The following is a 21,763-nucleotide window of genomic DNA, read 5'->3' on the forward strand; positions in this document are numbered from 1 at the left end:
AGCATTATAGGAGTACAAATCCCTTTACATTTAGCTGAGGGAAGAGTCAGACTGACAGGAATTGATTCTGTAAGTTGTGCAAGTTGAAGAAATATTTCATTATTTCTTCTTACCAATTGAAATGCCTTTTTTTTCGTTTTTTTTCTCCCCACCATAGGTAATACTCTTTATTTGTCATCAAACTCTTTAATGCTTTTAAATATGATGCATTTGCTAAGTTCTTCTAAGAAAAGCAATTAATGCCTATCAGCTGGAATTAATGAAAACAGCCCAGATATCTTTGTATTTATCAATGCAGTTTGCTATTTGCACTATGTCACTCATACAAGCCCTGTAGGACTCAGATATTAGGTTTAGCATTAAGGCTGGAGATGTAGAAGAAATAACTCTGAAGGAATGAATATTTTATACATCTTATATTGACATCTCACAGTTAGCTTACGAACACTAAGACCCATGTGGACTACTTAAATTTTTACCAAAGGAAGGGAAATTCTTTCAAGGCAATATTCTGATATCAATAGAAGGACAGGCATGCAAAACCAGAGATACATGCACTGAGGTGTTCCTGGTTATTGGGGGGGGTTTAGGACTATCCTTCCATTGGTTTGCAAAATGCTGGATCTAGAATAAAGGAAAGTTATATATATATATATATGTATGGGTGCCAGCTTCGAAGTACATGCAATTATTATTATTATTATTCCACAACACAAATACTCCTACTTTTTGAAGTAATTTCTGAATATCTTCCAACATGAACTTCTGAATAGGTTTTATGTAGTTCTGCTAGAAGTGAAGACATGGGGATGCACATTACTTAAGATGATGAACAGTTTTTTTGCTTTTGTTTTTGAGGTTTTCTTATTTCTGTGTTCTGAAGTATCTGGTGACCAATTTATATATACACAGTTGAAGTAATTCGCTGACACTTTGATTTCTTTTTTTTTTTTTCCCTTCTTTAAGCTGCCCCAACTCTGTGTCTTTGATATCTTTTATTTTAGTCTTAGAGTTTAGGCTTTGTGGGCATACAGATGCAACTGTCTTCTTTCATTTGACAGCCATTAGATCATGTGCAGTGTGATCCCATCAGCTTTCTTGCCTTATTGGTCCAGCCTAAACACAGAAGGGCAATATTGATAGAAGAAAGTCAACAGCAAGTCCTCCACCTCCCTTGATTAATTGTGTGATAAATTGTAGTAAGGAGTCTGAAGACAATTATTCCCTGAAACCTCTCACAGAAAAAGAAAGGTTATAGGATTTGATGCTTGGGGCACAGAGACATTGCTCAGTTTAGCTCCTAAGATAAACCAATGCTAATTTTGTGAGACCTGTGGTCATGTTTTCACAACTTCTGTCATTTTTGCAAAGCAAAATCAAAATTCTCATAATGTGCAGAGCAAAATGTCATTTTACAAAGTTGCAGTTGGGTCTGTTTCAATTCGCAAAGCAAATCTTACTTGTTCTTTTTTTTGTTAGAAGCAGTGGGAGAATATCACAGTATTCAAGACCAAACAGCAGCAGAACCCCAGGCAAATACTGACCTCTCTCCTCTTGAGTAATGAGCAGAAGAAATCTTTGCAGTCTTGTTTAACAATTAATTCTCATGAACATGTATCATCTAAAGTATTAAAACTATTCTCGCTATGTAAATCTGATACAGGTCCAGAATTTCTCGAGTCATAGGATGTATTTTGATTCTGGAAAAATCAATAACAGGGTTATGATGATGCTCATTTTTTGTAAGACCATTTTTGTGTGCCGCTACAATTTTTTTTTAGTTTTAGAAATGAAACAAAAAAAATCTCTTGCTGAAGAACCGTGACTGAATTATAAAGATATATAGTGAAAACTGTCTCCTTGAGTTTGTGGATTCTTGAATCTTCTCTGTCTTTGTTTCACTATGACATGGTCCTTGTATGGTCTCAGTCTTCTGTATCATTCTAACATGTAATCCACTTGTCTTTTAAGTAAAACCGAGACCATGCACCCATCATTCCACCGTGCCTGAGTTCAAAATGTTCAATAAGCTGTGTTGGCATGATCTTAGGTAGGCAGTTCTACCTGGAGTGAACCTGTGCATATTTCCTTCTTTTAGGTTCTTACATTCTTGGGTGTTTTCCTAAAAATTCTTTGATAAAATTTGTACTATAAAATGCAATGTACCAGATTTTCAGCTAATGGAAACTGGAATCTTTTGAAGATATCAGTCAGGCTAATTTTTTCTGAGGGTTAGGCCATTCCTGCTGCTGCTTCAGTCTACCCAAGGCATGTACCTTTAAATGTTACCCACATTTAAGGTGAACACTGGTCTGTTCAACCTGATACATGGTAAAGATTGATGAGATATGACAATGGCTGAGTATAAATGAAATGCATCAAAGGAGAATGTATGTTTAATGCTCTTAGTGAGAAATATAAAGCTGTCCTTAATGATTAAGTCTATTAAATTTAATTATAGTTAAAGCATCTCATTTCGGCAGTCTTTTATCAATTGTAGGAATATATCCACTAGCTTCCAGTGATGTGTTCTTCTGAGCACTGTTTCCTGTATTTTATGTAAATCCTTGTAAAAAAACCCCACAAAACTTATGAAAGTTCTGAATTAAGATTTCTGATGGTAAAAATACCTTCTTCAAACTCTATTCCGAATTATGTAACCTGAAAAGAGAAAATAATTTATTCTATTGCATGGAGCTGGCAGTTCTTAAACTTAATGAACTCTTGCCATATTAAAAATATTGTAAGTCCCATGCCCTGCAGTCTCAGGATACCAGTGTGATTTTTTTTTTTTTTAAGAAGGTTCTCTCTTCATGTGCTTAAGCGAAAACTTGAAAATGTGATCTAGTGTAGGCTAAAAACTAAGAAAGCAAGCAGAAGCTTTTTCTGTATTTAAAAAAAACCCCAAATATGCAGAACATGACTCGTGGTAGAATAGTCTTGGTTAGTGCATTCTTCATGGATGGGATGGCACTGGATATCACCACTATTTCTGAACAGAGAAGTTCAGAAAGCCAGTCTCTTACTGGCCTTTGTGCAGTGTCATATCAAAAAAAAACCCCTGCTGTTGGGAATTGTGGAGGTAATTTCACCTGCTGCAGTGTTGTACTTTGATGGTTAAAATGTGAGATTCATTTATCTTTATTGCTTCAGTGAGATGGCTCCAGGTGAAAGTCATGTGAGTGGAATATCATGGTCTGTCTCATGTGAAACCTCAAAGTACAGGTTCTGGATGAGGAGACACGTCACAGCTGGAACACTGACGTGTCTTGATCTTAGTGATTGTTTAGGACAGCTGGATGAATATGCAAAAGAAAAAAAAAGGGAGGGGAAAAAAGCCCAAGTGAAGTTAATTTGGATTATGTTCATAAGTTTAGAAAGACTGCAGGGTTTTTTCCTAAAGCTGGTTTGCTAGCAATCGTGTACTAACAAGGTAGTGGTCATATGTCTTCAGGTAAACCAGATATGGTGTGTGTTATTCAGGATTGCCATTATGTGGTCTATTAACAGAGAGTGTCATACTTAAATGATCATATTTGTATTTATAAACACTTGTACTGCCAATCTGGTAATAGCACAGCAGAGAGATTTTATGACCTACCCGTAGCAAACAGACTGAACTTAAGCCAGGGAAAATTTGCTGTAAAACTCATGGACAAGTTATGGACTAAGAACTACCAAGCAACTTTATTCTATGAATAATTATAAATGAGAATATGTTAGAGAAAATGATGATTGTTGGAGAATGTTTTTAAAATACAGATCAAATTATTTATAATTCACTGTGAGGTAATTGAATGTCTGTAAGAAACAGTATGCTTAACATAGGATAGTCAGTATGTGGAAGGTCAAATCTAGCTACACACTTCATGCTTACAATCAAAGCAATTTGCCAGTAGAATGAGGCCAGTAGAATATATCTGATTTATTACAGTCCACTCCTAGCTCAAAAACCCAACCTCTTAGGAAACATCCTCTGCCTGTACACTCTGTGGAGAGACAGTGTCTGTTGCAATTAACCCTTTAAATTTTTAGAATTCTATATTTGCTCTCTGGCCTGGATGAGATAACAATTCACATATTCCTGCTGTTCATGCTGGGCGGAATTTTTATTTGTGCTCAGACAGTCGGTTGCAAGTAACGGATGCCAAAAGCATTTTGTATGATTCCAGGTTTCTGCCAATGAGGGCTGGCCTTGTTTAGCTCTCTGGAAAGGGCTGCAGGGTATAATTGAATATTTTCAGACAGTCGAGTCAGAGTGCTGGAGAAACAGTCTAAGCCAAGTACAGCACACTGGAAAATAAAGTCTTTCCTGCAGAATTACACTATCAATTATACTCACCTTTATTCCAACATATCGTTGTCAAGCTGCTTTTTTCACCTATTTGCCTGTTTTTACAGGGTGTGGGAAACCCTCTGTCATTTGTAGGCTGAGTGGCTTATTAACTAATAAGGGAAAAGCCCATCACCCAACCACACTGATCAGTCATTCTTTTCTTGAAGAAAAGATATTACTGAGTGATGTGTGAGCCTTTGCTGATTTTTAACCATCACTGTACTCTCACTGCAACACTCAGGTTTGCAAGACAAAAGAAAGTACCTGAGTGGTTTTGCTTCTTTGTATAGAACTGAAGTCTCATAGTAGTCCAGCAAAGTCATATTTGTCCAAATCTTGTCATAAATTATTTTCCTTTATTTCATCTCATAACTGTCTTTTCCTTTTTCCTCCCTTTCCTGCCTTTTTCGTTTCATTTATTTAAAGATCCTCTAGCCTTGCTCTCTTTATTTCTCCCCAGATTAAGACTATCCACCCTCCCTATTAAAAAAGTAAGATGATATTAAGTAAGACAATGTGATAATACTGCTTTTACAGTATGAATTCTGACTGCTGATATTTTTTCCCATGTGCTTTCATGTCTAGTTTGTTTTTCTGTCAATGTTAGTTCTTTGGATTAAGGGCTAGCTTCTTATGTTCTTTGTTGCACAGGGTTATATACACTATAATCATTCTCCAGTTGTATAGTTAAAGAGAAGCATTAAAAATTAAGAAAAATATGCTATCAATAATAAGATGTTAGGGACAAATTAAGGTTAATTCTCCATTAATCACCTGCATGTGGCATTTAATACAATGTGGACAGTATATTGTAACACTTCCTAGATAGTTTTCTAGATAGTTTTGGGTTTTTTTTAGTGTATTTCGTAACTGTCTGCTTGCTCACTGTTCAAAAGTTGGTTTCTTTTTGTTTAAATAAGAATGCTCATCCTCTTTATTAGAATGTTTTTTCCTGAATTTTCTGAATTGTCTTAAAAATAGGAGTTGATTTTTCTACTACTGAGGGAAATTGAGGCTCAAATACATCTCATTTGAAGGCATTGCAGGAGCTGAGATGTACCTGTATCCCTACGGAAAAAAAATATATATCAGAGTGAAGTGTTGCTGAAATTAATTGTTTTTAACACAGAACTAGATCCTTGATATGATGCTTGAGAAAGTTTTTCAAGCCTTATGACAAATTGAGTAAAAGAAGATTTTACAATTTCTGTTACTTCTCTTAAAAGTAGTGAGAGACACAGTTACTGTTTCTGAAAAATGAGTCTATTCTTTGTGGGCATTTGCCATTTGTACTTTCAAGAGAAGGTCGATGGATTTGGGCACTTGACCTGATTGAAACTGAGTTGATTGCCAACTTCCACTCGTTCCATTGAAATTCCAGCCTGAGAAAACCAGCAGAAGACAGAATGTAGCCAAATTTAGCCCACCCTACATCTATATTGTCTTAAACAGCTTACAAGAGTTAACCCTATGACTTTTGATGCTTTATGTGCCTCACTGGACTAGCAGTGATGCCACAGAATCAGAGTTAAGAGAATTCTTACTGACTATACAAACTGGTGCAGAACCTTACTATGCTTTTCTTTTTGATTGCAAAATATTATGGTATTTGCCAGTTTGAATTTTCTAAAGGTTTAACTTCTTTATCCTTTCGCCATTCAATGAAATGAAACTACTGCAATGCACTTGTCTACTTAGTTTTTACCAAAGAAATCCTATTTAAAAATAAAAAAAAAAGCAAAACCAAAAAGTTCTTTCAACTTTAAGCCCTGTTGAAAGGTAGAGACATTCATTCCAGCTCTGTTATTTTCCTGCTGGAGCTGGCTCATGTTCTGGTACATCTCAGCTCGGGTAGAAGGCACATATTATAGCTGTCTGCACCCATCCAGTGAGGCAAATCTCAAGGGAGTCCTGTTTAGCACATTCATGAGACCTCTGTGAGATAACTAGTAGGATTCTATTGCTGTATTAGGAGAATACACTTAAACTGATTCTTAAGTGTCCAGCCAAACATTAAAGTGACTTCAAAAGTTTGAAAGCGACTTGCGGAGCATAAGAAACTGCGGTGCTGAAACCTTTTAAAATTACTTCACAGAAAGCAGGACTATCCTTTTCTCATTTATAACTTGCTGCTCTGTGAGAGTAAGTAACAGGAAAGACAGGTGTTCCTAAGCAAATGCTCGTTGATATGATTTACAGCTTTGAAAATATGTTTAGGAGAATTTTTTTAAACATTAATTTTGTGTATGTTTATCATATGGTACTTTAAATTTCTATGTCCTACATAGAAGTCTGATTTAGAACACATTTTCATGGGTAATTAGTGAGAAAAGGACTAGGCTTGATAGAAGACATTGCTCTTGTCAGAATTGTTCATCATTACTGTTTTCCTGCAGATCCAGGAATTTCAGAAGTGTATCTTGCTGATGAATGTTCTTTTCTTGACATAATATTTCACTGTATTAAACTAAAATAGCAAGTGTTAATATTCACCAGTCATTTCTAGAAACAGTGAAGATGCTTCTTTTGTTACGTGTATTCCCCATGTTAATCCCATTTAATGTGTGTATCTACAAAATCCACAGTCCTGTGAGATTCAAAGAATGGGGCTCAGTGAAATCAATGAAATGACGTGTGACCTTCTCTTTCCCATGATTCAACGTACTAATTCCTTCATGAAGAGAAATAAAAAAATGAAATCAGGCCTTAAAATAGATTGTTACCTGTTCTCCCTGTGTTCTGAGGTGGTCCCTGAACAGCAGCTGATATTAGATCTGCTTTCACAACAGCCTCTTTAGGGCATGAAGCACAGGCAACTTTCACTGAGGTTTTCTTCCCCCATATGACTCTTTTTGCTACACCCTTGACATGACTGTTATATTCTGCAGCATTTCACATTGTCATGAAAACTCATTCAAGCAGAAAATTTACCATTAGAGACACAGAGTAATGCCCTTGGTTTATTTTAAGAAAAAGTATAAATAGCTCTAGGTCTACATGCAAAGTTTTTGTCTAGAGGCCATTTTTATACCCAAGTTATAATAAAAACCTCAAAATAGTTCAGAAAAGATTATGTCAGCTTGCTCTTAGTCTCCTGCTGCAGGATCTGTTGGCAATCAGGCATACCAACTTAACCTTTCTTTTAAAGAGTGTTATTGAATTCAAGCTTGCTTTAGACATTGAACCATGATCTTGTGTCAGGTAGGATATGTGAACTTTTTTTCCTTTTCTCCTTTCTTTTCAGTTTTTTTTTTATCTTCTTTTGCTCACCTTGGATGAACTAACACAAGGTGTTTTAGCATGAAATAATGACTCAAAAATGGGAAGATGGGCATTTTTGTTATTTAATTTGCATGTTTTACATGTCTGCCTTGTCCTCAAGATAACTTAAAACAAACCAAACATGACAACATGGCCTCATCTTCTGCCCCAAAAGATGTAGAATAAAAAGCAGGGAAGCTGTGAGTCATTCTTGTAATGGAGCTTTTGCTCCAAAGATTCTTAGTGATAGTCTGAAAAATTACTATTAATATAGTAATAATTAAATGTAAATGACTAATTCAATGATATATATGTAAAGTTGGAAGGAACCAAGAGATTTGTGTGCAGACTCCTGCTCTCCCAAGGCAGCAACAACCATACATGTGTGTCTTACAGATTTTTGTGTAACATCTTCTTAAAACCCTCCAATACATGCTACAAGTTCTCATCACAATTTATTCGTGTTTTTTATCTTTCTAATGTGAAAAGTTTTACTCTGAAAAATGTAAGCTTAACCTAATATTACTTGTTGCAGTTTAGGTCCTTGATATTCTTTCGTGTCCTTGATTGTAACAGTAAAACAGTTATTTCAGCATTCTCTTTCTAGGAACCTTCCATATTTTTTGTATTGCTACTGTGTCTTGTACATTGTTTTTCTCCTCCCTAGACCAAACAATCCCAGTCTTTTCAGTCTTTACTCACAATTTGTGAATCCTGAACTTTTGATCCTTTCTGTCCTCCTTTGGATTGGTTTTTCTCTCATTGATTATGACCTCTGTAAGTCATTTCCCATAACCACATACAGAATTTTAGCTAATACCTTTCTAGAGTCAACCAGAAGAAACAAGTTACTTTCTGAGTCTTATGCAGAGAGATTCTGTTTTTCTTTTCATGGTATGGTTTGCCTTTTTTCATAATAGCCCTACTTGTTTGATATGTGTTCAGATTAATTGCTTGAACCCAGATTCTTTTCTGAGGACTTTATGGGCCTCAGTAGTGTTTTTTGTCTTACATTTATGCAGTTGATCAGTTTATTCCACATGTGATTCTTTCCTCTGGTCCTATTTCTTCAGGGCACTTGTTTAATCAGGATGATTTTGAATTCTCACCACGGCCTTTGAAGAGCCACCAGGCTCTTCCAACTTTGTTTTTGTCTTCAAATTTAACAGGAACACCACTGACCTCCCTTATCTTAGAACTGGCATAGCCAAGAATTAAATTTCATGCCAACTTGTGATCAGCACTTACAAAAAGACTGTAAATCACCCATAGACACCAGCAGCTGTCTCTCACAACCTGGATATGTTACTCTTCCAGAAGCATCTGTTTTGAATGCTTTGTCAAGTAGAATGAATCCTGTCCTTTAGTTTAAATCATACACTTGAGACAACATGTTTGTATTGGCACCTTGATGGCAAAAAGAGGGAAGGGATTGATATTTCAGTGGTCTGTGGGAATACTAAACTAAGTGGTGCTTTGAGAAACATGCAGCAGGAATGAGAGAGATGTGTTTGCTTCTCCCAGAACCTGGAGAACCACTAGCTGAACAGTATAGTTCCATCTATTACAGCATTTTTGTTTGAATACTGTGATAGTTGGTGAGTGAGACAATGGTTGATAGCACAAGTGAGGATTTATGCTTTCTTTTCCCCTCTGCTCCATGTTTCTTAGTAGGGAGAGATGATTGAGGGGTTCTTATCAATGCATACAAATATCTCAAGGGTGGGTGCCAAGAAGATGATGCCAGACCCTTTTCAGTGGTGTCCAGCAACAGGACAAGGGGCAACAGGCACAAACTGAAGCGCAGGAAGTTCCATCTGAATATGAATAAAAACTTCTTTACTTTGAGGGTTACAGAGCATGGGAACAGGCTGCCAAGAGAGCTTTTGGAGTCTCCTACTCTGGAGATACTCAAAGCTTGGACACAGTCCTGTGCAGCCTGCAATAGGCAAACCTATTTTAGTTGGACTGGATGATCTCCAGAGGTCCCTTCCAACCCCAACCATTCTGTGGCTTGCCAGTATAATAGCATTTTCATAGACCTTAAGTGACTGATCAAAGTGGTTTATGAACGCTGAGTGAAACCACAGACATGGCTGCAGTCCCCCAAACTTCAAATAAGTAAAAATGTTATATTTGAAGTGTGTAAAAATGTTGGGGAAAAAAGACTGGATGTAAAGTGGTAGAGATCAAAAATCAAAGCTTATGATCTAGGTTGTGCATCAGCTGCTGATCAAATCAGTGCTCTCAAAATACTGGAAGTATCGGAGCAGTTAATACAAATATGACTGCTACCTTTCATAAATAATTTCATCTCTGTGTGTTCTTTTAGAGTAAATGGTTACAAGAAAGTTCAAGGACAGACCAGTAAAGCTGAGATAATAACAAAGGCAGTTTATTGTCAGGGGACTCTGGCAATAAAAATACAATACACATTTTACTGCCAGTGTTGTGATTTATTAGTTCATCTTTAACTCTTTGCCCTTCACTCCAATTTTTACTCCAGTCGTCCTTTAACTTCCTTCTTTAATGGCATCACCCACCAGTGTCACTGTGTGTTCTCCCACAGGAATCTGAGATGGAGTTAGCTGTCAGTAAAGGACACAAGTTGGTGATTAATATTCTGGGTGTACAACTGGACTGTTGTCTCACGGGTATTGAGCATATACTGCAGATGTCTCTCTTGGAGCACATCTACAGCCATAACTATTTGATTTTAAGTGTGTTTCTTGAATAAACGTTGATTGTGATCTCTTGAATGTGCCTCTGATCTCTTTTTGAAGATGTAAGAATAAGTAGAAGGTGGACCCCAAGATCATTCTTCAGCTGTTTGTGATAAGAGATGTACAACAGATGTACATTTTGGGAGGCATACATGAGGATTGCTGGCAAGGAAAACATTACCTCTAATTTTCTTAGTATTACTCCTCCTTTTTCCAAAATCTTCTAAAAGGTGTTTTTTAACCTGTTACATGATTTTGGTTGGATCTTCGTTGCCTGTAATTACTAAATGCCTGTTGACATCTGGGTTTCTAATGTCTGCTTGCCTCAGAATATTGCAGGGTGTTACATTAATTCTGTCATCTTATATGTGAAGCAGCCAATCTCAAGCCTTATCCTCCATTTCATTAACTTCTTGATGTGATCTGCAAGACATTATATAATCATGGAAATAGGTTCCAGGCCATTTTCCAAAAAAATGCCAACTGCAGTGTGAGCTCAAACTTTTTTTTTTTTTTTGTCTTAGCATGGATGTGATTGTAGGAGATAGTGAAATGATTTATGCAGAAAAGATTAAGTAATCAGTGCTGGAAAAAATGTGTGCATGCAACCTCTAGTTTACATTTGTTGTCAGCCAGGACAGTCATGCTGTTCGTGGCATGTCCTCAAGACCTGCAAGAGTCCACTGAATGACCTGGTGTTTATTTGTAATGAAACACAATGATAAGTAGCACAGCTATGCCAAAAACCGTAAATGCAATCTAAACTTCTGTTCTTTGAAGTAAAATTGTAACTTCTAGACATATTCCTGTTCAATTGCACAGAGAGGCTTTCTTTAATTAGTTTAGTTGTTGAATGATAAAAACCAGCATATATCTACCTTCCCTAAAACACTGAGATCCCTAGATAGTATTAAGTTCTATTGTTGTCAACATGATTAATTTGCCATAAGATTCCCTCTTTTCAATTAGATGCATGGCTGGGTGTTCTCTATTGGAACTATAAGTTACAAAGAGACAGAGACTTCTTTACTGATCAGTTAAAAAGCTTGTCTGCATTTGGAAGGCTTGCTGCTAAATGAACAAAAAAAGCAATCACAGCTTTCCAAATGTTTTGGAGTGTAAGGAGAGTTTATGGCTTGTTTCCTGTTCTCCCTTTTTTGCCTTTACAGGTTGAACTTGTTCTCAGAATGGAGTAAGTTAACAGGAGTTCTGTTGTTCTGGTTTTGCCTTCCTAAAATCACAGCAATAAGTAGTGATTTTTTTTCTTTCATATTTTGTCCTGTTCACATATCCTGGGCCTTTGATATGTGAATTGTTGTTGAGTACTGTGAGCAGTATCTCTGGGGATTCACTAAAGAACTTTAATAGAAGAGATAATGTTTTTGAGGCCATGGTGTGTATGTGGATGGTTCTACTCTGCAATCATGGCTTATGCAGAATTAGGGGTCCAACAATCTGTTCAGTGTTGATAATTTCTGTAAAAAGATCCCACTGATTCCCCATTGCCTCAGGTGTATTGATCCCTTTGAGGATAAGTACTTCAAAATTTGCTGGTCTGGAATTTTACACTTCTTAAGGATTTTGTTGGAGCTTCTAAATAACTGGCATCACTGGAATTAGTTCCTAAACACGTATTTAGTGTTCTTCATGGGAGAGGAAGAAAGAGGATTTTTGGGGAAAACCTTGCCCTCCCTGTTTGGAAAAAAATTTCTTTAAAAAGTTTTCAAAATTCATTGAAAGTTTCTGTATAGTAGAATGAAATGAGGAAGATTTGATCTTATTCCATGTGCACTGTCTTAATCCATCATGGTTATAACATTTCATGTAACTAAACTTCTTGATTGTTTCTATGTTTGACCATATCCCTTCCCTTGTTTAAAACCTCCTGAATTTTAGTTTATTCTTGATCTTAGGACGAGGACTACTGTTTGGGGTAGAGGACAATAGCTCTAAATTTTGCCTGTCTTAAAGATGCAGACCTAATCTCAGTTCATTGCGCTATTCCTTTTTAATTAATGGGGAGAAGTGGGCATTTCAGAAGAGTAAATGACCTCACCTAATCCTAACACCTTCTAAAGGTGGCTGTCTTTATAGGGAACTTGATAGTCTAGACTATGAGAGAGGATATCCAGCTGCACAAATGTTCCTGGGCATTACTGCAGTAGTGGCAGCAACACTTTTGATATGATGCACCAGCTCCTTTATCCCCAAGAAATGGTGCCTCACCTGCAGTCAGAATGAAACCGTTTTCCTGAATCTAAAGAATCCTTGTTTAGTGATTCTCCCTGATTCTTGCCTGGCTGATACTGAAATTTTCAATTTTTTTAGTGATACTGGTGTCACTAAGCCCTTTGAGTTGCCACTTCCTGTAGAAACTCAAGCAGACACATTTATTTCTTTTACACAGAAAAGGGAGCAGCTGGGACTCCGTGTGGGAATCCTTCTGGTCTCTGCTGGCTGTATAGGAGAAACTATTGCAGCTGTAGCTGTTGCTCTTTATCCACCTTGAGGGGAGAGGTCAGTGTGTGCTTGCCAGTGCTGTGTAGACATTACCAGGGTGTGCTGTGGCATGATGGTAGCTCCTCAAGCAAAACAGAAGGTGCTCTATTTTTAGACCAGTAAGCCCACTGCTCTTGGTTAACTGCTGTACTTAGTGAAGGATCCAGATGCAAGGTTCCCTAAAGGCAGCTGAATCTGGCTGTCAACACTACCTCATATGTTCACACTGCTACATTTTGCATTACAGCATGTTTCGGAGAACAAATGCTTAAAAAACATCAAGTGTACAGTTTGCAAGTGTTTATTCAGCAGAAGCTTAAGATATTATGTATTACACACTAGCACATAGTCAAGTGAAGGTGATTGCTCACAGGTTGCCTCACTGGCAGAAAGCTTCTGTAAAGTTTCACCTGTTAAAAGTCAAGCTGTTATGTTTAAGAGAAGATGAAAGTAAGTAGTGTTAAACTGGTTTTTAGATGTGTATATCATATGTTTTATTAAAAATATTTAAAGAAAAGGCTCACTGTGATGGATGAGTGATCTTTATGTGGTGTCCAGAATTACTGGATGGAAAGTGACACACTGACTCTGAGTTAATTGCTTTCAGTACTGATTTAATAGCTACTTCTCCCAGTAATGGTCTTTGTTGCTTGTCCTATCCAAAATTAAAGTAACATTTCTCTGCCTTAAAGCCACAGAACTCAGTGGAAAATGTCCTAAATCCTACCCGTTCCTGGGGATGCACACTAAATCTGACATTTTTAGCAGGCGAGCGTTGAAGAATGAATTACCCATTTATGTTAGACACCACAACAGGCCACAGAAATGAGTCATCTGCTGCATCTGGTCTGATCTACACATCACTGTTTTGGCTGCTACCTTCACACCAGCTACCCTATTTCCAGCCTGTCTCACTGTTTACTTAGGAACAGATATATCTCATCTTTTTCAGAACCCACCTTTTGTGGGAATCGTCCTCCCAGGCTCGTTTCTATCCAAACTCCATTTCATGAAGCTTCTACTCTTGTTGCTCCTTCTCCTTTCCAAAATGTGCTGATTCATCTGGAGGTGGACGTGGAGGCTCAGCTTTCCTTCGAAGATCAAAGCAAAAAGGTTATCAGCTAATTCACTGTGTCCTGTATCATTTGTAACCAGATTGTCTCCTCCATCCAGCAACAGGCCTTCGCTTTGCCAAAATTTCTTTTGCAACTGGCACACCTGTAAAGTCCCTTCCTGTGACTCTTCCTGTCTGATGATGGTTTTATCTCCAGCTGGGCTTTGGCCTCTTTGATTTTTTTAGCTTGCTTTATGTGTGTGATTAGGCACTGGTTTTCAGGGACTCGCTACTAACATAATGAAAAACTCCAAGACAAAATTCTACTTTCTTTTACTTTGAGGGAAACAAGAGCCTTTCTAGCTTTTTTTTTTTTTTTTCTATTTAAAGTGGTTGAAAGGGATTTTTTGATTTACCAAATCTCTTCATAAAAAGTTTCTCAGTTTTCTTCTTCAGAGCTGGAATTTTCACTACCAACTTCTAATGAAAATATGTTCTCATTTGTTTGGAAAACGTTTTGGGGAATTTTTTTGGCCAAAATATGTTGATTTTTTTTTTTCTTCATGCAAATGTCATTGATCAATCTGTTCTGATACAAAGAATTAAAAAGAAACAAATCCTGAAATCATTATTTTTTAAAAGAAAAATGTTATTATCTTTCATTAAAATTTAACCAAAAACCGCAAGATCATCTGAAAAAGTAATTAATCCTTCAAGAATTAAATCCTCTGTTAATTTTTTACAAGATGATGTACAAAACCTAGAACACATTGTAGAATAAACAAGCATTATTAAATATGAGAATAAACAACACATTTGTTTCTTATCTATCAGAATCAAATTTTTGGGGAGAGAGAGAACTAGAACATTGTTTAGAATTATAAACAAGTATTCTTTTTTGTGTTTTTCCAGGAAAAAAGAAGATGCTTGTATAATGGTTAATTCAGACAGCCTATTCATAAAACCCTTCACTGAAATTTGTTCCCTTTTCTTTTTTTTTCTTTTCCCCTGAGAATACAGCTCAATGTTTGTTGATAAAACAGCTTGCTTCCCCCCAGATGGTAGTGCTGAAGCTACCCAAGAGCAGATGAGAAATTACACAAATGTAGGTCTGCTTCTTTTTAGGGAAAAAAAAATGCACAAAACATATGCTGACTATTTGTTGCCCTAAACCATGCTTCATTCACTCAGAGAATTAATGACTGTGGCCTGAAAGTATAAATAATGAACTCAGTTGATTTGGAAGAGGAAGGATATCTTCATTGTGGGCTACTGGATTCCAAATAGTTGGTCTGAAAAGACAGATGAATACATAGATCCTAAGTTTTAAAAAAATTAAGCCCAGAAAATTTCTACTCAGCTCTAAGGAAAAAAAAAAGAAGAAAAAAAAAGAAAAAAGTATATAAAAAATAAAAATAATGGAGCCCACAGTGGAACATTTGCATTTAAAATAGATCTTGTTAGGTAAAACAACTGATTTGGTTCTGTTAAAGTCTATCTAGTTTTTTCCTCTGTCACAGGGAAAGAAACCTTTTTCTCTTGGTTAAGGCACTTATACTTCCATGGTGTCTATCTGCTTGGTGAGTGTGCTACTTTAGATTAAATATTCTGAAGTTTACTATAATAAAATTAGTGTTTCCAGAATCAGAGAAAATGGTGAAGATGTAGGACAGAAAGGTGTGAATTTAATAACAGAAAAGTGTGAATGTAGCAGATAAATGCAGCAGCATTCCAAGTGAATGGTAAAGTCACCAAGAGAATCATGTCTTAGGCAGAAGCAAGGGAAGGAAGAACAGGAGCAACAGAAACTGCTGTTTGCATACTAAAAAGTGGAGAATTCTGTTACACCTCAGAACTACCTGAACTAATAAAACAAATTAATTGGTATTCAAATTTATTAATGTATCCTTTATATATAATCTACCTTTTTAAAACACTGTGGGTTTTTTTCTTGTCACTAAATACACGTGTTTTAATTATTTTTATATCTCATCAGTGGACATGGAGCTCCATTTAAGAGTTCTACCACAATTCTTTGTACTCTAGAGAAACAGAAGTGATTCTGTTATGTAAAAAAGGTATAATGTTTATCAAAATGGTTACAAGTTGAGGTTTGGAAAGATTATAAAAATCAATCTATCTCAAGTTTCTGTAGCACTTGGACTCTATTCAATTTTATCATTGCATATTTTGTGTAAGCAGCATTAGTATAAAACCAACAGTTTTCTGTTGCCTCCAGCTGTTTACCTATTTCCTGACTGCTATTATAAACAAGACAGGGGCTACTTCTGCAAATGCAAACCAGTCTTCATTTCAGAGAGTCCTTTAACTCCAGACCAGGTGTAAGGCTTGGTGTAGAAGGATGATTTCTGTGACATGACTTGCTGGAAAAAGGAGGTGAGGTGGTGAGCATCTGGGAGGGATACAGCAGACAGCAAAGTCATTGGGAAAAGTCTTAAGGTGATTTAGGTTGAACAGCTATTAAGATCCAGGTTAATTTAATATTTGTCCACAAAAAGAATTAGTGCAGGACAGTCAGCACGCCGCAAATTGTAAATCACCAGGAGGATAAACCCTAAGAAGGGTTTGGATTCCTGTCAAGGCTGTAGGGTCTGGAGTGTGGGGTACAACACCATCCATGTTCTGCAGTCTGTTGGGGCCCACCTCTCTTCAGACAAGCCCCTGGCATCCTGCCTGCTGCTGGTTTCCCAGTCTGCTTTTTAAAAGTGGATTTTGTCTGTCTGCCAAAATAGCAGCACCTGGAAAATCTTGGTCAGAAGCAGATGGTAAAAAAATCTGTGAAATATTCTAGGCCTTTCTGCTGGCAAAAAAGACACCTTCCTATAGACAAATTTCTTACTCCTGCAGGGTTTAGATCTAAATGAAATTTAGATTTCATTACATAGAATGTTTATTTCACTGCCCAATTAGAGAAAAAAAGTCAAATTTTCTTTATATACTATATACTATGCCTATACTATTTGCTTGCTCAGGTTACTACTACACTGGAGTTCCAGAAGAAATGTAGTCATTATTGTAATTAATTCTCTAAAAAGTTTTTGATATTTTAATTCTTTATTGAAAAAAAAACCCTTGTTTGGCTTTATGTATTATGAAAAGGAAAAGTCTACTGGATTTCCATAACAGTAGAAGAAATGAGAAAAATAAGTGTGTTCACAATAACTCTCTTTTGATTTGAAAGCGAAGTTAATACTGTTATTTATGCTTTCAAGTGAAATAATTAGAAATGCAGAGGAGTAATGAAGCCACAAGGTTCAGATATGTTTTTTAGATGTACACATTAGAGCAATAACAAAAGTTGAAATTCACTCTTTTGCATTAGTGGAAGAACCACTAAGACTCAATTTCAATTCCTTGAAGTAAAAGCACTTTTGATAGTGTTTCTTTCTTCCTCCCATTCTCTTTATGACAGTTTCCACAGGAGCTATTCTCAGGGTGTGACATCTGAGGTTTTTTTACAGGATAATTTGAGACCATTAACATAATTTTTCTTAGTCTGTAGCTCCAGCTGCTGCAATTTGTCTTCGAGATTCATGAGTACTAAAATTCGCCAAATTTAATTTAAAATGATAGAATATATTTCCATTCATTTACCAATGAGAAACAACTGCAATAAACACAGAGCAAAAATAAATGGAAGAAATGGGTGGCGTAATCATGCATAAGCCACTGCCAGCCCGATCTCCTCAGGCTGTCTGTGTGCTTTTCAGTCTGCTCTATCAGTCAATCAAACGTTACTATATTGGAAGAACTTCTTGGGATGTGAAGCAATTCATTTTTAATGATATTTTTTTATGACTTTTACACATGCAGAACGGGCCACTGCAGCTGTATCGAGTTTTGCCAGTTTTGATAAGTGTGCATTCTTGCAACAGACCCTGCCAGTCACAGAGTGAGCGTGCAATAGTTCAGCCCCCAGCACCAAATTGCTCTTCCTCTGGGATTCTGTTTTCCCCTTTGTCTACACCATATAATATTGTCACTCTTACTCCATATAATATTGTTACTCTTACTTTGTAGTCAGTGAATATCACAGACTTTCAGATTAGATCCTGACTCCCATTAAAAAAAGGCTTTGACAGCAACTTTTCTAGTAAAAACTTCTAATAAAAGTCAGAAAATTCCTGATCAGCTTTGCCAAGCATAATTAATGAATAATATATGCAAATCGTCTGGGTCAGAGTATGGGTCAGTGTGTGTGTCATACTGTCAGATTTACTGACGGATTCTGGGGAGTTCACTTTGGATCAAATCTTGGTGTAATTTCACTTGCACGTAGGGGTTTTTTTTCCACCGGTGAGTTGTTGGGTTTTTTTAACCACCAAAAGTCTGAGACCTGTTCAAGTTCATACATAGAATATTCTTGGTAATTGGCAGTCACCTATTTTTCCCTGTCATCATTCTTGAAAAAGGTGGAACATTTACCCCTGAAATTTTTCTTAAACTTCCCCAAAAGGAGAGACCAAGCTTGAGAGGTGTTAAACTGGGAAATGATAATGCAAAAATTCAGCAAAATTCTGGGCAACAGGAAACTGTTGCATGCACCACTGGCACCCTCAACAAAAATTCTGTAAAAATACACTCTTCAGGCAGAAATATACAGGGAATAGCATCCTCTAAATGAGTCATAGTGTGCCAGCTGGTTCATGCTAGGGATGTTAATATTTCATAAAAAATTGCATAGAGATTTGGGAGATTTTGAAGCATGGCTATAAGATTACATCTTGAACTTGTACTCTGGATGAAGGAAGATGAAATGAGCCCCCTGTGTTCACTATATCCTCTGCTCTTATAATTATTCCTTGCCTGATAACTGAATAAAATAAGGCATCCTTTCACCATTTAAAAATATCTGTATTTTACAGCAAGGCATTCTTCAAATGTATTTAGTGTTTGAGCTTTAATTAATTTCAGTGATCAAGATTTAACTGGATAGCATCCTTATCTTTATAAAACATAGTTCTATAAAAATTCAAATTAATTTTAGACCACTTTTCTGGTATCTTAGCTAAGGACTGAATTTATATGATTTCTAAGTTATACCAAGTGAAGAAAAATTATAGATGTTCTCTTGAAGTAAGAATATACCTTATGAGTACAGAGCTGTGGGATTAGATGCAACTAAAACATGTTTAATGGAGATGAATTAATTTTGAAAAGACAGAGTGAGAAAGAAACCTCACTGTTAAAAAGAAAATAGCACACAACCAATTACTGCAGGATCAGTAGACAAACAGGGTCAGTCATTCTTAATGCTATAGTGAAATAATGCTAAATGAAATACTGGGCATGTCTTTGAAAAACTGTGTTTTGGTTTTACACAGCAATGAGAAATTTTGACAAAGGTGTCTTAGATTCTCATCCCGAGGATGAGAGGCTAAATTTCTGCCTACATGTCAATATATTTTGATCAAAACAGGGAAGGAGAAGTTCAGAATCTCCATCATGGGATTTTTTCCCCACCTGTCTCAAACCTGCTTTGTCTTCCTGTAACCTACAACCTTTAACAGCAGCTGTTGATGCATAGGCAACCTTCTTCAGTGAGCTGCTGCTGGAAAAAATGCCAGAATACACAAACAGGAAACTCTGACTGGGCAGACAGTTCCATGTAGCCTGTGATCTTTCTCTGCACGGTCAGAAGTTGTTACTTCTTTTGCCTCAGGTAGAAAAGTCATAGTAGACGCTGGGGAATCAATAAGAAAAAGAGGTTCTCGCCATACTCTTGCAAAATTGTAGTTAAGTACATTCAGAACTAAAGTTTTACTAAGATTTGTCCATTGTGCACGGCAAAGTTAGTGTACAGCTGTAATGGAAACCATATTTTCTTAAATATTTTTAGAGAAGCAAAAGAGGAAAAATAATGTTTCTTGGATTCTTATTTCCTAACTATTCCTGACTCTCCTTTTTCTTGCTGTATGTGTGTGAGTTTAACTTGTGTTGGAACAGGGCTGAATCCCTAATGGCCTCTGTTATTTTTTTCCCTGAGATATGAAAAGAAGTCCTTATGGTACTGTAAAGGTCAGACTGAGGAGCCTGAATTCTCCTCTCACTTGCTTTCATTTTCCTATGGTATTATTCTATTTCCTCCTGTGTGTTTACTTTTGATATAAAATTCTGTATGGGGAAATTGAAACCATACAATAGAATGCAAGAAGTGAGGCAGCACACTTTGGAACTCAGGTCTTCTCTGCAAATAGCTTCTACTCCCAGGCATTTCTATTTTTTATTCTGTATGCCCTCAATTTCGGGTGTTTGCTAATGTAGAATGCAAACACAACAAAGTATATTCATTTTTAGTTATGGCAAGTGTTCTACTAAACATGTCACCGATAATGATAATTGTGTGGCTTATGAGGATTTAACAAGTGCCTCTAAAGTTAGGCACATCAGTAATCCTGTTATTCTGATTTTTCAGATATGATAACAAGCATTGTATTGCAATGCAGCAGGATGTAGAATTATCTGTAGTATCAGAATTATCTCGAGTCCTAAAACCAGTAGCTCCCTGGGTGCAGTCCTCTGGCTAAACTACCCAGATGAGAAGCAATCTGAGCTTTTCAAGGTTCTGCCCTTGCTCATCTTCCTTCTGCAGCAACAGGTATGAAAAGCATCTCCTGAGCACAGTGAAAACCACCCTAACCTTTGCATGGAAAAAACCCAACTTTTACCTATGTCTCCTTTGCTCTGCCCAAGGCATAGTCATTTCCTATAATGATATTTAATATTTCTCTTTGCATTCTTTGACATTATCTAGCAATTCAGCTTGGACACCAGAATTTAGGTGTTTAAAAGATCAAATAATTAACTCTTCACTGGTAGGATGCAGAAATATTCCCCTTCCATTCCAAAGAAAACAAAGCCCAAAAGCAAAACAAAACCCAGACCATAAAGAAGAGATATCAAATCATCAATTTAGAAGTCAGTGTTACAGTTACAAATAGACCTCAAGGTTTAATGGAATATAAATTCCATGCAATAATCCAGTGTGTACCCTCACTGAGTAGTGATATAGTTCAGGACAAAGCTCTCCCTTGGACAGTAAGTGATACAGGTTCTTTAATTGTACCAACCTTCATCCTGGTAACTTCTACAGTAATTTGAAAGATTTGTAGTGAGAGAGTGCATGCAAAGAATAATTCTGGTAATATCAGCATTTTTAAAGTTATATTTGAACAGTATTTCTAAATGCATTGTAGTTTGCAAAGGTTTTTTTAAGAAAAGCCGTGAAAATGCCATAAATACCAAGTGTATGTTAGCTAATTTAATTGCTATACACAGATGTGTGAAAACAGGCATTGTGACTGTTTTTTTTCATTTAACATTTATTAAATTTGTTTCTCATTTCCAATGACTGCATGAGATCATGCAGTTTATCCATTTCTATAAGAAGATTGTTATTAATCATGCTTTGACTATATTGTTGTACATGGCAAGAGACTTTCTTTTTTTCCTAAGAACAAACTTCTATTGTTTCTGCTTGTACAGTCATTTCTTAATACAAGTTTTCCCTGTAGTCAACTTGTCTAGGTAGTAAATGGTTTCTGAAATTTGTTTGGGTAAGTTGAAGGGCACCAAAAATGGGCAGGATAGAACACGTACAGTGACTTAGTTGAAAAAAAGTATTTATACAATTAATTAGGAGAAGAACCTAAGCAAATAGGAAGAAGTCTTTGTGACTGAAAGAATACACAGTATTTATTTTGGTTGCTAGAAAACTTGGACTCAGGAAGGCATTTCTCAGGCCTTGCTGTCAGTAATATCAATGTATAATTGGGATGTAATAAATCCGTGTTCAGCAGAGCAATAACTGCATTGGAATTGCCTGCCTTCAGATGATGTACTAAGTTCTGCTGGCACAACTCCAATATC

Source organism: Manacus vitellinus, unplaced genomic scaffold (assembly GCF_001715985.3).
Source record: "Manacus vitellinus isolate BGI_N305 unplaced genomic scaffold, ASM171598v3 scaffold_57_pilon, whole genome shotgun sequence".
NCBI lineage: Eukaryota > Metazoa > Chordata > Aves > Passeriformes > Pipridae > Manacus > Manacus vitellinus.